The sequence below is a fragment of the Helianthus annuus genome, chromosome 9 (genome assembly GCF_002127325.2).
Source record: "Helianthus annuus cultivar XRQ/B chromosome 9, HanXRQr2.0-SUNRISE, whole genome shotgun sequence".
Lineage (NCBI taxonomy): Eukaryota > Viridiplantae > Streptophyta > Magnoliopsida > Asterales > Asteraceae > Helianthus > Helianthus annuus.
Window position 1 is genome coordinate 97,955,233 of NC_035441.2, and position 6,902 is coordinate 97,962,134.

The following is a 6,902-nucleotide window of genomic DNA, read 5'->3' on the forward strand; positions in this document are numbered from 1 at the left end:
GGTGGTTACAACGCAGTAGTTAGTGTGAATTGGTTACCCAGGAATCACGCGAATATACCCAGTGAGGAGAAAACTTTGTGTGGAGGATCGGCATTTATTCTAAAGCATCAGAGTAGTTCAATAGTTAGCGCCATTCCAGCTGTGAAGGCCAGAAGTGTCTACAGAGGGATTACTCCGCTGTGTTAGCAACCGCTACGGATGTTAAGGCTAAGGAAAAGTGGAACGAGGATCCACCAGTTGTTCGTTGTTTCTCTCGGCGTGCTATCCGAGGAACATTCAGTTTTTCTTCCGAAAATTTGTTAGGCGGAATCTCAGTTTGATCTCACGTCTGAGGCAGCCCTGATTACTTGTACTTTTACCATTTTGCGCCAGGAAGGTCGCAAGATCTATCAAAGCAACTATAGGAACCGTTGGACAGGAGTTTTGTAGGGTCTAGTTCTTCGCTTTGGGGGAGCCCCACTTATCCTAGGGAAGATGGGCCTTTTCGTGTGTATACTGACTATTAAGAGCTCATCAAGGTGACAGCCCAAAACCGTTTGACTCGATCCTGTATTGACAACCTGTTGGCCAGTTACATGGGTCATGCTCCTATGTGAAGAATGAGTAGCGAACGAACTAACATCAGATGGAAGTCCAAAGGGAGGATGTTCCTAAAACGGCATAGTGAACGCAATAAGGCCATTTCCAGGAGACACCGGATGAATTATTCCATGACCTTTTGGGGTGAACAACCCACCGGCTGCTTATGGATCACACTGCAACTGTGTTTATCTAGTACGTTTTGAATCACTTCTAGGAGAAAGGGGCACCTTGAACAACCCTTGTATTCCATTGTAGAGCTTCTAGGGGAGGAGCGTCTACGTGCGAAGTCTACCTAAGTATGACTTCAGGATTCGGGAAGTACACATTTTCTTTTTATCAAACAACGAAGTGGGAATACACATGGATCTCGCTAAGATCCATTTGGTTAGGAACTGATCAACATCAAAGATCCCTTCGAGGATACAGGAGTTTCTTGGTCCCACTAGATACTATCGCAGCTTAATCACAAGATTTTCGAAGGTCGCACAGCTTAAGTCTCGTTGGCACAGCAGGGTGTTGTGTTCGTGAAAGACCAAAACAGGAGGACGTCTTTTCAGCTTTCGAATCCCAACTTTGTAATGCACTGAGCATCATCTTCACCCTAGGGTACGGGTGATCTAGCGGTATACCATGATGCTTCGAATCAGGGTCCCAGTACACACGGATGTAACACGAGAAGGTTATTGCTTACGCCTCTCGACAACTTAGGACGCACGAAAGGAACTACACAACGCTTGATTTGGAACGGGGAGCAGTGATCTTCGCACTTAAGTTATGACGGCATTACCTATACGGAACCAAGTGCGCCATCTACACCGACCACAGAAGTTTAGAACACATATTCAAGCAGAAGGAACCGAATATGCGACAGCGACGATGGGTCGGACTGCTGAATGATTACGAGTGCTCTATCAGGTATCACCCGGGCAAGGCCAATGTAGTGGCAGACGTCCTCAGTCGGAAGGACACTACGCCTAAGCGCGTAAGAGCTTTACAACTCACGATCCATTCTAGTCTACCTTCGCAAATACGAGCTGCTCAGATAGAAGCACTGAAACCAGAGAACGTTAGAGCTGAAGCCCTACGCGGGTCAAGGCAACGCTTAGAACAGAAGGAAGACGGTGCTTATTATGTAACAGGACGCATTTAGGTCCCACTCTATGGCGACTTACGAGAACTTGCGATGGATGAAGCGCACAAATCTCGCTACTCAGTACACCCTGGTTCGGAAAAGATGTACCACGATATTAAGACTACGTATTGGTGGCCTAGCATGAAGGCCCACATAGCAACTTACGTCAGCAAGTGTTTGACTTGTGCGCGAGTCAAGACGGAATATCAGAAACCCTCAGGCCTACTCCAACAACCAGAGATATCACAATGGAAATGGGAGCAAATTTCCATGGATTTCGTTACTGGCCTACTTAGATCACAGCGCAGAAACGATACTATCTGGGTGATCGTGGAGCGACTCACGAAATCCGCACACTTCTTGGCAATCAAAGACAACAGATAAAATTCTCCACTCTGGCGAAGATATACCTCAAGGAAGTTGTTTCGAGGCACGGGGTGCCCACCTCTATCATCTCTGATCGAGATGCACGTTTTACTTCGGAACTGTGGCAAGCAATGCACAAGTCTTTTGGCTCACGTTTAGATATGAGCACAGCGTATCACCCACAGACGGACGGGCAGTCCGAACGCACTATGCAAACATTAAAAGACATGCTTCGCGCTTGTGTAAACGACTTTGGCAACAGCTGGGAAAGGCATCCGCCACTCGTGGAATTCTCGTATAATAACAGCTACCACACCAGCATTAAAGCTGCTCCGTTTGAGGCATTGTACGGACGTAAATGCCGGTCACCTCTTTGTTGGGCAGAGGTGGGGGATGGTCAAATCACTGGTCCAGAACATGTGGTAGACACTACTGAGCGGATTGCTCAAATACGACAACGCATGGCGGCCGCTCGTGACCGTCAGAAGGCCTACGCCGATAAGGGCAGGAAACCACTTGAGCTCCAGGTTGGGGAGCGGGTATCACTCAAAGTTTCACCCTGGAAGGGTGTGGGTCGTTTTGGTAAACGAGGCAAACTCAACCCACGGTACGTTGGACCTTTCGAAGTCCTTGAGAAAATAGGCAAGGTGGCCTACAAACTGAACTTACCAGCAGAACTCGGTGCAGTTCGCAACGTTTTCCATGTGTCGAATCTGAAGAAGTGTCTGTCAGATGAGACGCACGTAGTTCCTCTGAAGGAACTCACGATCGACGAACAGTTGAAATTCGTCGAAGAACCTGTCGAAATCACGGACCAGGATGTTAAGGTCCTCAAGAGCACTAGAATACCTTTTGTTCGAGTTCGTTGGAACTCACGTCGCGGCCCAGAGTTTACCTGGGAGCAGGAGGACCAGATGAAGTCCAAGTATCCCCAGTTATTCCCAAACGAAAACCCCAGCACTGAAGCTACAACCGAATTTCGGGACGAAATTCCAAACTAACGGGGGGATGATGTGACACCCCGTTAAAACACGCTAGCTTGGCAGTGGCTGCTTTAACTTTCGGGACGAAAGTTCTTAAAACTTGGGGATAATGTGACACTCGAGGTTTTTCCGAACGAACACCTGGTAATATTTTGTGTATGTAATTATTATTAAATGAAAACGTGATCTTTATTTGCTTATTGTGTGTTAAATGTACGTATTATATATAAATGTATGCGAGTCGAGACCATGACTCGCAACCGGGCGGTTGCGAGTGGGCCTTTGGGCCGTAACCGGCTTGGGCCGAAACCCCAAGCCCAAACCGAAACATCCCTTGGTATATATACCCCACCTTCCCCACTTTCCTCCACTTTACACAAACACACAAACACACACTTCTCCTATTTTTCTCTCAACTAGAAACCTTCAACAACAACACCACTCTTCTTCTCTTTTCGGTTCAAGCAAGGATCCCGGACAAGAAACTCGGTCAAGACTATCACTCGGACACTTCATCTTCTCTCATTTCCTTCCTTTCTTTCGGCTCATCCTCCTTCTTCACAACCGGTTAGTGTTGTTACTATGTGCATGAGATTTATGTTTGTTGTATGAACTAGAAATGCTTGGTTAGAATGATTATGCATGACTCTTAGGTTGATTTGTAAAGTTTGACAATATTTGGTAACATGTTTAAGAAAATGGTAGTTTAAGAATGATAATGCCTAACCATACTATGCTTCATTGTTTCCTTGTAAAATAATGATGTTAAACTTAAGATTTCGGATATAATGTATGTTTTGCATGTTGATCTTGCTAAAACATGTGATTTTGGTTCATAAATATATGATTATGTTGATATGAAAACCCTAGAAAATGATGAACATAAGATGAACTTGTTTGAATATGACTTGAAGATGTAAAAATGGCAAAGTTTGATCTATCTTTACTAGTAATCAGATTAGGAAAAAGTGTTAGTGAAACCTTATTGGTTGTTTCCTAATCTGGGTCTGAGTACATGGTACAATTTCGGACTGTTGCATCTGCATCATCACGTGTACGTGAAAGGGACAGCTTACGACTCGCAACCGCACCGTTGCGACTCGCAACCAAGGCAAGACAACTCGAGACCACGTAGTTGCGACTCGCAACCACTGCATGACTACTCGAAACCACAAGATTGCGACTCGAGACTACGTCAGTTGCGACTCGCAACCACAGCATGATGACTCGAGACCACGGTTACGACTCACAACCATAACGTGACAAGCCGAAACCACCTGGTTGCGACTCGAGACCAGCTGGTTGCGAGTGGGCTGTTCATTTTGGTTATTGGGCCCATATGTGTATAACTTGGGCTATCTGTTGACTGGATTATGTGTTGCTGTGACTGCTTAATTGTTTAGGCCGGCCCAATAACCCAACGACTGTTTATTTATATGTGTGTTACGTGCCAAGTATGTGTTTTACGTGAATGCTTGTATACCGAACCTGACCTATACCAGTAACCATGTTAGGACGTGGTGACCAACGTGATTGACAAGTAACCTAAACCTACCGAGCAACCCAAGGTGAGTTCACAACTTAAAAGCATGCGTCCCGGTGGTTTGGGACACGAGACTAACAACCCTATCCCCTGGTAAAAGGGGATACCATTTACATACCTTCCCTAGTTATTGGGAACAAAACTTACTTTTCCTTCCCAGGTATTGGGAAACCTTTTGGTTAATTACTGTTTATACGGATTGCAACTAACGGCACTAAACGAAACTCTATCACTCAAGTCCCTACTACAAATACCGATTAGTCGCCGGGTTAGGCGAGCGGGTTATTAGTTGATAGCGCTATTTAGGTGTTTACCAGCCTCACACCGTGCCCTGGTTTGGGACGGGCGTGAACTAATGGACTCAGAAATCCGTCAATGATGATAGAACATTGACATCGGGGCATCCTGCGGATACGCAACGGTTACCTAGTGTTCGGTATTGGAAAAACAGTTTAGTCGCTAACTTTTGGGGTAGCTCCCCAGGGCATGTATAAACGGGTAAATTAACCGGTGAAACAAGTTTTTGGTAATTAAAACTGGATAACTAGTGAACTCACTCAGCATAATTGTTGACCCCTTACTGCATGCTTTGCAGGTAACCAATGATTCAGGAGCTGCTGCTTGGGGGATGTGTAGTGTTCGTCAAACCCGTGTGTTGGGATAACTGTTTTGATCAATGAACTGTCTTTAAAACTGTTTTGGTTTATGCTTCCGCTGTTTTGTTAAACCAATTACCGAATCTAAACTCTAATGTTGATTAATTACTTCGGATATTAAATATTTCTACTATTAATGAAATGCTCAGTATAATTGGTGGCTGGATCCTGGTCAGTCACGCCCTCGAAGCGGGTGTTATCCGCAGGTGGATTTTGGGGGTGTGACACCGAAGGTGCTACACAGACGGGTGAGACTGTTGATATGTGCTGGCGTATCCTCATCATCACGACCATGAAACTGGCAAGAGTTGTTAATGGCAGTCATGATGTATGAAGGAATTTGCCAAGACTTATCATTGGTGATTTCAGGAAGGGTGATGGGTGAGTTTGCGGTAAAACCCGCGGTGGAACGCTGGTGGACAGTTTGGTTTTCGGCCATTTGGTGAACTGGTGGTGGACTAGGGTGACGGGAGGGTGGTGGGGAATTATGGGGTGATGACTTCAGGGTGAAGTCGTAGTTCGATGGTTTAGATGGAAGTGTAGAGTCAGAAAGGGCTGAAGATGAAGTTGGGGGTTTTCGAACCTGAGGGATTGGTGTGGAGAGGGAAGACTTGTCAATTGGTGGCTTCACTGGTCCCTACGAACGTGTGTGGGGCATGAACTGCAAAACCAAGAATAAAACAAGTAAGTCAACTCCAACAAAAGACTCAAAGAAATACGAAAAAGACTGTAAAACTACTTGGACTCCTACGACTCACAAACACACAAAAAGCACGTAACGATATCAGTTGAAATCCAAACAAAGCAGTTAACGCAATTGCCAAGAGTCCCCGGCAACGGCGCCAAAAACTTGATGTGGAAAAAGTAGTTCAACTAATTAAACTAAAATTACCCTAAATTAAGACTCAAGTAATAAAAATCTAGACTCTTTAACCTGACTAAACTACTAACCGGCAAGTGTACCGGTCGACTCTAGCACAGAAAAGTAAGTCCGGATGTCGAACCCACAAGGACTCTAATGAATTACGTTAATGACTCTATTTAGACTAGACACTGACACGACTTAATAATTGTTGTGTTTTAAGGGGGGTTTTTACTAAAATCCTAAAATTGCACTTAAATGAAATTAAACTAAAGTACGAACGAAGACTAGGGTTTTACTTCAGATGAGATTAAGGACTACCTAGACTTGAATCCAGTTTAACTATGAATGGACTTCTAACGGTTTTATTGTTGTATGGAGCCGGGATCGTAAAATACTAAACCTTAAGGTATTTCAATGCTAAGACTTCCCGACCCTTCTCAGGAAGAAACCTAGGAAACCCTACAAGGCTGTTATGAATACCGACTGTTTGATTTCCTCTCAGTCCTCTAACGATTCTAAAAGTGCCCTAATATGACTATCTACCTCTCAGCGCGACAATCTAAGGCAATTCTAGGTTCTGATTTGGTTTACTAGACACGAATGCAATTAGGGAACTAACGTCAACTTCTCTCAAAATCTAATTTAGCTATATACTGCACCGAGACCTAATAACTAACTCGAGCCTCTCAGCGACAAGTTAAGCAGAATATTTAATTCTAATTGTATTTTAATTACTGTTTCTAAGGCTATCGGCCGATTTACCCAAAGATCACCC